This window comes from Lygodium microphyllum, chromosome 3 (assembly GCF_053477565.2).
Source record: "Lygodium microphyllum isolate KBCC chromosome 3, Lygodium_microphyllum_v1.1.10, whole genome shotgun sequence".
Taxonomy (NCBI): Eukaryota; Viridiplantae; Streptophyta; class Polypodiopsida; order Schizaeales; family Lygodiaceae; genus Lygodium; species Lygodium microphyllum.
In genome coordinates this window covers 81612125-81625460 of record NC_141137.1, presented here as the reverse complement: position 1 = coordinate 81625460, position 13336 = coordinate 81612125, and positions in this window count along the sequence as shown.

Sequence of the window (13336 nt, the reverse complement as noted above, 5' to 3'; positions counted from 1 at the left end):
ACCCTCACAGCTCAAAGATAATAATAATATCCACAACTGTACTTTTATGTATATCTTGATCAAGGGTGCAATCATTCAACCTTGAGCATCCTCCATCTATGAACACTAGGCATAAAGTCTATCATATAACAAAGTACCGACAATTGGGAAGGAAAGTTAGCTAATTCATCCCAAAGTAAGAAAATAGTCAACCAAGAGAGTAAAATTTTCCTTGAAAAGCCGTATCCCTTGTTTTAACTTGACACTCTACCGTGCCAAGACTAGAGTGATTTTCAACGTCCAAGTTTTGCCTATAATACTTGTTACATAATCCTCTAATGCACTTTTTATGATGTACATGCTTTTGGTATGTCTCAAACCCTCATGTTTCTTAAACATATGTGCAAAAATTGCAATTGGTATGAACCAACTTAGGTATATATTTTTTGAGCTAGTGCTTGTCTTCATAGAGCTCAATATGTTTGCCAAAATTTTTGCGCTATATATGTGCAAAATGCCGCTACTACACAATGGCCATTCTATGCTATTAAGATTCGGTATGCGTATAGACTTAAGGGTTCCATATTGTTGACCCCCCTTGGGCAATATGTACTTGGAGTCATAGAAAAATACAAGGTTCTCTACGAGCTACTTGGATATATGTCTCTCAAAGAGCATTCTACCAATTTTGAGGTGGTAGCACTTAAAAGAACTTGTGAAGCTTACAACATTTTTCCACTCACAACAATCTAAAGCATATACTTTTGTAAATACAAGATAATTAGTTATATAGATACCATGAAAATTCTCATTCATATGTTGCAAAGACTTACTATTTACAATGTTTCATTAAATGGTTACAACGAGTGCAATATGTATTTACTTTTGCATGAATAGATGTTGTACTAATACCTTTGTTACAAGGTGAGAATCAACCTTCATTTGTCTAAGAGCTAACATTTTACCCTTCTAGGACTTTGATATATTTGCAATTGCAAATGCTTTCACCATGAAAGCATCCGTGATACGTGGACTCATAGGTATCCAAGATAAGCAATGATATGTATCCCTATTCCAACTTCCTTCTTCATCTTTCTTTCTACATGCTTCTATTGAGAGAATGCTTATTCTTCTCTCAGGTATTATAACTTAGGCAGTAGATGTAAAGAAGTATGTGTTAAGCCCTAAATAGTAAGCATCTTGGGTCCAACTAGTAATCACCAATATGCTGTACAGATCAACATGGCATTGAGAGATGTTTGCACTTTGGTAATAGACACAAACATTGACATCAAAACATATATAGGTATGTACACCAACAAAAGTAAAGATTCAATTTCAAGGCATCACTTTAATCATACCATTTACATGAAACAGAATGAAAAGAGTAGTACAAATAGAATTTCACAAAAAGAAATTGCATTATAATGAATAAAAGTCCTATGTGACTCAATACATTGCATAAAAACATAAGTATTAATGAGTAGTTGATACAAGGGTGGCAGCCATATGGTGACATGCGAATTTGAATAGGCACATTGGGTTGACACCTAATATATTCTATGACTCAACAAATTGTGCATTATATGGATGATATGATACAAGAGATTCAAGGATAATAGCCAATTGGCATGGAGATCCAAATGGACATGCAGTATCAACAAATCAAAGGATTATTGAGCCTCAACTTCCAATAGATCTATATCGTCCAACACAAAGGAATCGGTCACTACAACAAAATAGTTGATTAAGAGTTTTGTGCTTCACCTAAACCTTGCACAATACCTACATGTCAGTGAAACATAGCACTTCAATAACAACCAAAATAACTAATTTATTCATGAGTTTTTGTAATATAAAAGAGTGAATTTATCTATAAGGTAGAATATCTACACTACTTTGTTGATTGTAGTAACAACAATAGACTTGAAACTTATGATAATCAAAATCTATTAAAATTATAGACGTGAGCAAACTATGATTAGATTTTTCAATTGATGAATCTATTTTAACAAAAAATATCGAGATAGTTGCATGAATAAAAGTAACTTAAAATTGGGCGAATTTACCTATAAGTTGATTTATTGAAGATAAGATTGAGTCGTTGTTGAAAAAAACCTAGAGCCACAAAATCTTTGCCTTACCTTTTGTTAAGTGTTGCAACAACAATTGATTTGAAAGTTAGAGCTAGAATCAAACCTTATTGTAAAGATAGCAGAAAAGGGAAAAACACAAAGAGGAGGAAAGAAATGTTTGTGTGAGTGAATAGGAGAAAAGATGCAATAAGAATCGATCCAATCTTGCCCAAATTGGTGTCTACAAAAAGATAATAGCAAGAGTTTGTATTTACATAAATGTATATTGAAAAAAATAGAAAAGGAGAAAACATAGAGAGAGAAAAAAGAGGAAGAGAGAGATGAGCAATTATGCAAACTCACCCAAAATGATCTCTACAATAAAACAACAAGGGTTAGAATCAATATTATGACGTATTGAAAAGATAGTAGCAAGAGAGAGAGAGAGAGAGAGAGAGAGAGAGAGAGAGAGAGAGAGAGAGAGAGAGAGAGAGAGAGAGAGAGAGAGAGAGAGAGAGAGAGAGAGAGAGAGAGAGAGAGAGAGAGAGAGAGAGAGAGAGAGAGAGCACATGTGCCTCCTATCCAAAATAACTTGTGCAACAAAACAATAATAATAGTAAGAAATGATATCAAAGCCTACTAAAAAACAACAAGCATTAGAAAATGGAAAGAGAGACCTACGTCTTGCCCAATTCTAGAGCTGCAAGGAGAAGAAAGTGGAGAGGTAAGTAGAACGATCAAAACCCTAATTACTCTCACTAGAGAGCTTTAATCGAGATGAAAATTTACCTGAATGGAAAAGAGAGGGAAAGTAGTTTGCTATTAAACTTTTGGATCAAAATGATTTTGTGAGAGAGAAAAAAGTAAACTTAAAAAGTAAACAAAAGGTGAGAGAAAGTTGAATTTTGTGTACTATTCATTCACCCATTTTATAAATCTCACACTACCCATTTTAAAATAAAAAACCCAAGATTTGGAGAGAAAAGATTTACCCTCTAGATATCAACATCTAGCCTTTCTATTGGATAATCCAAAAGGTCCTCATCTTAAAGTGTATTATTTTTAAGGGCCCATTTTTGAATCTAAAATTTTCATAATGAATGAATCTCTTTAAAGCATTAGGGTAGATTTGAGGTCTCAAAAATACCATGTAAGAGATCTTAGAGAGAGAAAATATTTTAAGAAATAAAAATTATTTTAGAGTTTTTTAGTAAATAAAAAAACAATTAAAAGGTTATTATCATAATACTCTTGTGGCTTACATCAAATCTAGAAATGTAGGCTGTTGTAAAGATGATGATGATTGGCTTAATGAAGATTCTATCTTGTCTTGATAAAAGTGAAATTGAACAATTCAATTTCAATTTTTCAACATTTGGTTACCTCTCTCCATCCTTATTCTCTCTTTTCCTTCTTCTTCTCCTTGTTAGTTACTTACTCATTCTTTTGTTTTTTGGAATTCACACAATTTTCCTACTACTCAAAGATACAAACCACATCTTTAGTTGTGGATTAATTATCCAATGATCCTTGTAACGCTAATAAAAGAGCTCTCTATCATCTTCATGTTGAGATAGAATGTGAGTATTAATCAAGAAAAGAACAAAACAAAATACTGTTTTAGAGTCCATGGGAACATGTGTTTTGATTTAAAGAAAAATTTTTGTGATCTTTGGTTGGATGAAAGGTTATACCCCAGAGATCCTATCAAAAACAGTAATTCTCATTTTTATAATAGCTATGATGGCTGATGCGGTTTATTGGTGATGGCCATAATGGGAGATTTAGGCTATATACACTTAATCTTATTGAAAAGAAGGATGTTTTTAGATTGGAGAATCACTTGTTAACAAAACAAAGAGATAAGTTGCTGTAAAAATTACAAGATTATCAGTGGAAGAATCATTCATTGGAAAAGCATATCAAAGTATATTATTAAAAACAAACTATTTTAGATATTCAAAATCAACAAAGAACTCTCAAGAATATTAAGCATCTCAAATGAAGAGGAGATGGTTGTAGTAAAAGAATCCAAGTAGTAGTGCATATCTTTTTACTTAAGAAATGTTGAATATAACTTTGCTTATAATAGTATTTGACTTATGATGTTGATCTTGTTTAGCTTCCTTCTTTAGCCAAATATAAGTGAGAGAGATAATTCAAAGATATCTCAGTTTTACTATCATCTCTTGCCCTTAGGAATCCCAAAGGATATTCTTAAGAAGAAGAAGTTCAAAAAAGTAAAGAGACAATGCTTGGAATCTTTTATTGAGCATAATTCTTTGGATTCTGAGCTAATGTAGAAGGCTTTGACTAGCATTGGTATTAGTTGAGATAGATATATATGAATTTGCTAGCTAACATAATCAAATATGAAACAAGGTCAGGTATACAATTGTTTACTTCTAAGGCCATCTATAGTGAAGACTATAAGATGAAGAGTTAATGGAAAGTTGATTGAATTTTTGCATGAGCCTTTCCATATCAAGGCTAGCTTCAAGAGCAAGAAAAAAGAGGTTCTTCATGATGAATTTAACAAAATTTTCCTTGATTTGCCTACCCTGCAATGTTTGATGATTAGATTCTATAACTTGTCTTTAAAAGAGACACAAGCAGTAGCCATGTTTGTAATTGAACTTGATGAAAGTGAGATTTTAAAGTGTACAAAATTAGAAAGGATCTCCATCATCTTGATGAATAGAGCACTCTCATCAAGTCATTATAGTGATTCAATGTCATTTAGTATTCAATCTAAACACAATGTCCAATGATTAAGAGCTTTTGAAGTAGACATAGAGGATTTTAGTATATTGTATTGGGTTTTCCATCAAACTTCAATGCATGATGCGATTAAGAGCCAATAAGCAGGAGAAGAGCTATTTGTCGAGGGATTTTGGAAACTACAAGGTAAAATGGCACATAGCTAGTGACTTAAAGACACTTACATCCATGCACAATGTATCTAACAGAGAAAATTCTAGATGTCCCTTCCTATATTGCATGTCTCTAACTGCACACTTGAGCTCAAGCAACTAGAATAGAGCCCCTTCCAAGTATATCAAAGACCCACACTTCAAGCTAGTTTTAGATATTTCTTTGGCTAATGCTCACATATGTACACAATGCACTCTGCAGAATAATTCAAATGCTCATTCATCTTCATATAGGGTTTTCTTGAAAGCTAAAACTCTTATCAACTAGACAAGATGCTATAACAAAGATCAAGTAAGTTTTATCTACAAAATTGGTTCTCATCGGGTTAATGTTGTTATTAAATCAAATGTTCAAAAGTGAAATAATAGAAATTGTGTTTCCCAAAAGCCATCTATTGAAGGGGTAAAGGCTAGAAGGATTCTAGGATTTCATGGAAAGCTGGGCAAGATTAACTCTAAAAATGGGAGTTCAAGCATTAAATATATTAAAGGAAAATCCCTACATAATGTAGTTAAGGATCATGCTAATAACGGACAAGCTTGGAATAGAAAAGCTAAAGTTTGAAAAATAGTAGATAAATATTTTTTTATTGTGATAAAATTGATTGGAAAGATGATGATCTCAAAGACTTCAATGACCAATAGATAGAAGCTTGGAGTAATCAACACTTCACTCACTATATATGGTAAGAAGTTATGTGTCAATGATAGAAGCTTGGAGTAATCAACACTTCACTCACTATATATGGTAAGAAGTTATGTGTCTATGGTAAGAAGTTGTTATGTTTCTACATTGTTTAACTCATATAAGATTTTTAACTAACTCTCTGTATTTTTTAACTATGCAATATATTTTATATAACCATGCTTCATATTTAATCAAACAATATGGAAGCATATCTATCTGGCCAACCCAAGGCGTGGAAATATCACATTATCAAGAAAGGACAAAATACTTTAGACACATAAGACATGGAGGAGGAAGAGTCAAAGCAAACAATTTATTAGAGGTCTTTCAATGAATTTACACATACTTTTGATCTAAATTCAAGCATAAAGATACAAGCACATTATGTGATACATCATCTTTGGTAAAAACCATACAATGGTTACCCAAAAAAGAAAAGAGGGATATTTAAATTCTTGTGCAAAGTGGAGACTTTAAAAAATGGTTACAAACTAAACAAAGAGAATGCAAAAGATGGGTTTCAAGTAACCCTTGATTCTTTAAGATCCCTCAATCTTTCTTTGCTGATTGTAGATGAATCTTTGGCTTTATCTCACTTAATAAGGATTTTTCATTTCAAAAAATCTTGCTTTCTATAACTTGGGAGAAGCTTTAAATCTTGTGTGTTTCCTACATGGGAGAGCAAATAGAAGCCTAGAACTCCAAAGTATCCAATTTTAGATCCATTGTAACTAGGCATGTAGACAAAAACCCTTATGGCTTTTTCCTTCTCCACCAAAATTATATTCTCTATTCCTCTGTTGAAAACATTAGATCCAATGACTTCACAAATAAATTTTTAAGCCATCATTGGCAAACTTGGAGAGCTTGAGAATTTGTTGTAATAAATTGCAATAGTTTGATTATTTAAGCTTCCAATATAGTGGCCAAGTCCCAAGCTTTAGTGGTCTAGAACCCTTGACTCTTCTTTCAAGAAAGTTATCAAGATCATCAATTTCAGTCTGTATAAGAAAAAAAAAGGTTTTCCTGTCAATAGATGAAAATACTAAGTCTTTTATGCATTAAGCACAAACAAAACTCTAGTGTTAAGCGCATGAAGGCCTTGGAAATATCTTTTATACCTTTGGGTTTTCAATATCCTCAAGAAGGTTCTCATCATAAAGATTTATTAAGTTCTTTGGCTTCTCTTTTGATGGCTGCTTTAGTGCATTGATCTATCCCATGCCCTAAATGTTAAGTATTTCTTGGATATCTAGGCACTCTTATTCTGTGAGGGTGGCCACTTCTTTTCATATTCCACAATCTGATTAATACGTATGTGTATGGCCATGGATCAATCTTGAAAATTCTCCCCCTCAATATCTAGAGCTCCCAATGGGCATGGTTTAGAACTTATGAATCCATCTCAATCTAGGCCCATGCTTTAGGATGTTTAAGTAATCATCTTCTCTAAGATAAAAAAGAGGTTGAATATCATTGAGCAATATATATCTTTTTTTGTTGATAAGGTAGGTATGAAATGTGAGGATACAATCCAAAGGGCCTACTTCAATCTCTATATTAAATTCCATTTCATCTTCTTCTACTTTTGGAATGTTCTAACTCTTAAACACAACAAGATCAAAACCTTGCACCAATTGGCTCTCAACATCCTCTTGAAATATCTCTGTCTTCTCTTCAATCTCCTTACTTATACATGCACTAGCTTCTATCTTATTCTCTTTCACTTTCTTTAAAGAAAAGCCCTCCATATATTGGAGAAACATAAGAAAACCGATGTCTTTTTGAATCAAAAGACAATATTGTTGATCCCTATTAAAAAGATACTTAATTTTAAGCCTTCTAAGATCCTCAAAAGGCTATAAGATAATACATGGTAATCAAAGTTATCTTGGGAGCATTGCTTACTTGGATCAGATAATTAAAATGAATATAATTGTCAATTGTGAGAGGCTTTGCATGTTTAGCATAGAATTTTTTGTAGTACTTAAGTTTCTCATCAAGATCTCCCATGAGCTCTTACAAGTCAAAAGGGACATTGAGCTTATCCCTAATGTATGTAAATTTGGATGAGTTTCCTATATTTTAAAGAAAATCAAAAAGCATGTTATTACAATTGTCCTTCAACTCCTCCTACTCCATTCTCTCAAGAGATAGCTTTCTCTTTGACATCATAACCCTGAAAAAGTCAAAAAATGCAAAGCATATCCTTATGAGCAATAAAAATTGAAAAATCAAGTACGCACAGAACCAAGGCTTAGATATGAGACATGAGATTAGTTGCAACCAACAGATAACAACACCATTGAATTTGCCTTTCATATGACAATCCTAGGAACCTTAAGGAACTAAAACTTTGGATAAAATGCAATTGGAAGTCACTAAAGTGCATCCATGGCAAGGCTTGAAAAAATTGCATTTCATTCAACACTAAGATGAAAAATGAGTTCATTTGACCACTTATATTGTTTGATTTAATTAATAATGGATGGTTGCCTTTTCCTTCAATAGAGCATAGGAGGGCTTAGCTTTAGTTTGATGGAGATAGAAAATATTATAGGTCAAAATGGTTGATGATTGGGAGATATTGTATTTAAAAAGACTCCAAAAAAGGCATTTAATAATAGAGCAATTGTTCTTGGAATTGTGTTAAAAATGACATTTTCTCACTCGAAAAGAGGGCTCTAACTTTTTTGACTATTTTTAAGGCAACTTTCACATGTGAGACTCTTTTTTGGGCCTACAAAAAGTGATTAATGAGATCACGTCTTACTAGAAGTACCATCCTAATTAGTAATTACAATTTTATTTATTTTTACTTGGGATAAACTCGAGATTTTACCCCATCCTTTCTAGTAAAGAGACTCATTTTCATCGCGCTATTCTTAGAGAAGCTAATTTCGGATATAGTAAGATTTCCATCTATAGTAGCAAGAGTATTCAAGTAAGATCAACCCCCTCTACAGGCATGCCTTAATTCTCCAAGGTAAAATTTTCAGCAATCCATTAGCTATGCATATAGAAATCTACTTTTTTTGATATTTTGATGTGAAATTGTCAAATGGAACACGATGTAGTAGTTAGTCTTCATCTTGTAGCAGAATACTCGCATTTAATAGGTCTTAGTCCTCATATTTACTTGATTTTCTCCTATCGTGTGAAATATGAATTTGCTTGCCTAGTTCATTCTCACACTGCTTTATTTTCACGTTTCATACATTGATTGGTTTGTGTTTGTCTACTATTAGATGAAACAAAAACTTAAGTGCTTCTTTTTGTTGCATGGTAACATTTTTGCATTTCATACAATATGACACAATTTTGTGGTTGATAACTATATTGTCCTACCATTGTCTTGCAGTTGATTTTGTTGAGCTATAACTAAAAGAAGGAAGCATAAGATTGATCCTATGAATATTGTTGAGAAGATCCATTATTATTCTAAACCATCCAAGCCACCAAAGAAGTATAAAAGGAGATCCTCATAGGGTGTGAGATGTCTTAGGGAGATACGGAAGGCAATGAAAGCTTTTAATAATGTAGTTCTGAAGTTGCCATTCCAAAGGGTGGTTAGGGAGATATGTGACAAGCATAGTCTCAATAGTTACAAATGGATAAGGAGTATCCTTACTTGCATCCATGAGGCTATAGAGGATTTCTTGATTGAAAATTTTCAGGATATATACATATGTGCTACCCAGGCACATAGGGTGATACTTATGGATAAGGATATGATTTGAGGATTCTAATCCAAAGCAACTAGACTACCACCAACATAATGCCATCTACTGTAATAAAATCCAAGGATGAAATTTTGAGTAGCAAGTATGAATTTGCAAGCAATAGAGTGTTGATCTATCTTACAAGTAATCTTATCTTCTACCTTGCTATCCCATCCCTCATCAACAAATTATAAGACATGACCATATGCTGGCTAACACCATAGCCTTTCATATTCTTATCTCAACATTGGAAAAGAAATCAATAAATACATTAATAGGCATTTAAAAGTAATCTTACTTAGCCTACTTGAGATATTAGGTTTTAATATTCTCTATATCTTAAATTTTTTTTCATATCTATAGCTCTTGCTAGTGGCAAACTTAGTAAAGATCACTCAAGGCTTCAGAAATCAGGCAAAGGAAGTAGTGATATTACTCTCCATTCACCATTATGGATATGGATAATACAATAATGGTCATTAAAAAAAATCCATTCTCTATGATCTATGTTTCTATCTTGTTTTTGTATATATATATTTCCAATCAAACCATGTGTAGCATCAATAACATCAATAATAGACTTGATAGACTACCATTCTTAGAAATATAGACATCTACAAATAAAAGTAAAAAAATTCATAATAATACTGAATATCAAGTTTAATAAAATAAAGTCATTAATAATTAAATACTTATAATTCAGTCTATGCAATGGAAGACTTGAAGATCCAAGTTTCAAGTGCAACTCTCTATACATAAATACATGTTGTAGTAAAATCTCTTTTATGCTTTTCTTGTTTGCTCCAAGTCTAAAATCTTTGATCCTACCCTTCCAAGTAGGGATGATGGAGCTCTCACATGTGCGTCCTTTCCTTACATTTTGCTTGTTGTGTAGTAATCCAAATACATTTGCTAATAATGGAAGGAATCAACCTTCCATCTATGGAATGAATTAAACATAGATATGGTTTTGATTTCAGAGCTTGGGTGCCTTGTCGAAGGTCGAATTTCTGTATCCATGATGGCAAAGAGAGGGGGAGAGAGAAAAAAGCTACAACAAGGAATGAAAGAGATGAGAGTAACAAAACAAGGGAGAGAAAAGAGATAAACACTAAGATTTTTAGTAATTTGAATTTAGTTTTAATTGTCATTGTCATACAATCCCAGATATGTTATTAATACAAAGTGATCGAGATTGTATACCATGAATGTAAATGATGTCATAATCACAATATATTCCTAATAAAAACTCATAGTAATATTGTATCTATATCTATTTACAAAATGATCTTTTACTTTTTCAAAAATAGAACTTCTATTACAGAGGCTTTGCGCTCATTGGTCTAGAGCACTCTCTCTCTATATCCTAAAAGAGAGTTTCAAGACCTCAAAACTCCCCTAATGCCATAATTTTTAATCCAATCTCCTTCTTTATCAATAGAGATAAGCAATAGTTCTATCTTCTTTGATCTTAGAACATAACTAAGGAAAAACAAAAAGATTATAAGCATTCATTAATGAATCTATGTTTGTTTGCTGGCCTCAGCAATGTTCGAATTGTCATCTACAAATATTTGAGTGCAAAGGTTTGTTCCATTTAGTACTATTGGTTGCCCCTTTAAGGTCCCTTGTTTCACCTTGGAGTCAATTAGTTTGAGAAGGGGATTAGTAATGATAAAAAAAAGCAAAGGGGCAAGGAGAAACCCTTGTCTCATTGATCTTCTAAGTTGAAAACTATGTGAAACCAAGCCATTCACTCCTACACCTATTGTAGCATTAGTAAATAGATCCTCTATCATCTTGCAGCATGGGGCCCCAAAAGCGCATCCATCCTAAATTTGCAAGGATACAATCCCACCCGATTCTATTGTAAGCCTTATCCATATCCATGTTTATAAGAACAAACTTGATATCCTTCTCAAGTGCCAAATCTAATGATAGAGCTAGATATAGGATTGCATTATGGATGTGGTGCCTGCCATAGAAGTCCATATGGGTTCTTGTGGAGGATTGTGTGCAAGAGAAATTTGATCTAAAGAGCTAAGGATTTTGTGACAATTTTATAGCACACATTCAACATGGTGAGAGGGTGCCATTATGAGAAGTAACAACCAATCAAGGTATTTGGGGATAAGTTTAATTAGTCCATGATTAATGGGTTTTGAGAAGTAGCCCCTCCTTTTGAAGTGATTGGTAAAGTTGCATAAGTCTTGATTGCAAGGATCCCAAATAGACTTGTATAATTACATTGGAAGCTTATCATGGTGGCTAGGGGATTTACTGCTCTTCATCTTCTTGATCACAAATTTGAGTTCGTTTTTACTAAATGGACATGCAATTAGAGTGGTAGTGTCTTGGGGCACCTTATTTACATGTGGTGAAAGAACTTGATCAACAACCTCATGATATCCTATGCACATGCTATTGCTATGGCTGTGATGCATAATGGAAGAGAGGTATTTGACAAAGGCCTACGCAATGCTAAAGTCATCCCTATGGAGCACTCATATCTCCATTCTATATCTTAGAGATAGTCTCCTTCTTTCTCTTTTTTACACCAATTGGCACAAAATTGGGGTATTTTTCCTCTCTTTCCAGATCAAACACGGCCTTTAGATAAGTTTGAACACCATCAACTTTGTATCTTTCTTGAGCCTTAAGGTAACCCTCAACATGCTGTATGAGCTAAATGAGAGTGAGATCATTAGGGTGAAGAGTAACACAACTAAGTAGAGAGTATTGCAACACTAAGTGGCTACATCCATGTGATGCTTATTAGCTTGAGCTCAATTTCTACCATAGGGTTTAGAGGGGAAAGAAAAAGGGTAGTTTGCCTCTTCTTCCACATGTAACTTGGCCTTCATTCGAGTTTTAACACCATCAATACGATATCTTTCTTGAGACTTAAGGTAATCCTCAACATCTTGTGCCAAGAATCGCTAGCTCAAGTGATAGTAAAATGGTGTAAACCTAAGGTCATGGGTTCCATTCTTGCAAGGAGCAATGCGGCACCTTGTATAATGTATGATGCAAGAATTTGAATATGGCTTCACTTGGTTGGTCACCAAGATGGAGGTTGTGCTGTGATTATTTCTAAAATGCATGGTTAGGGTTTGGGCATCCCTTAAACACAAATATCAATGTAAGACACAATATTCAATTGATAAAAAATGATTTCATGTTAAATCCTCAACATCCTGTACCAAACAAGAGTGAGAGTAAAGAGTAATATAGCTAAATAGAGTAATATGATAGTGAGTGGCAACATCCATGTGATGCTGGTTAGCTTGAGCTCTATTTCTATCATAGGAGAATGTATTGCCCTTGGGATGTAAGAAGGAAGAGAAAACCATAATTTACTTGCATAATTTTCCTTTTCACTTTCTTTAGTTGATAAGTAGAAGCACTAGTATGAGGGATCTTTTTGATGTTCTATCCTTGTGGTTGTTCACGGTTCCCTTGGCTGAAGGATGCAATAATCTTAGCTCCTAGTAGGTTCAAGTGAATCCTCATTGCTAGGGTAAAGGGGCCAATAAAGTGATGCCCCCAAAAGCAAGATACACCCTACCCCAATTGAGTGACAATTTTGCAAAAAAGATACATATTTTTTTAGTAGTTCAACATTATGATACAAACTTTTTCATACTACATATAAGCTTAATGTTACGTAAACAATTGAGCCATGTAGATTTTTTAATATTTTGGATTTTATAAAACCTTGAAACAATGCATACTTGAGTGTCACTTTATTGGCATGCATCGTCAATCTTTTGTGAACCTTTCATTTATAACTAGGGCTATTTGATACATATAGTTGGACTATTTATTATGAGATCCATATGATACATATAGTTGGACTATTTAGAAACATTTATGTAACTCACTTTGAAAAAGAAGTTATAATGGGGAATTGTTAGATGACACTCTATTGGCCTCTTT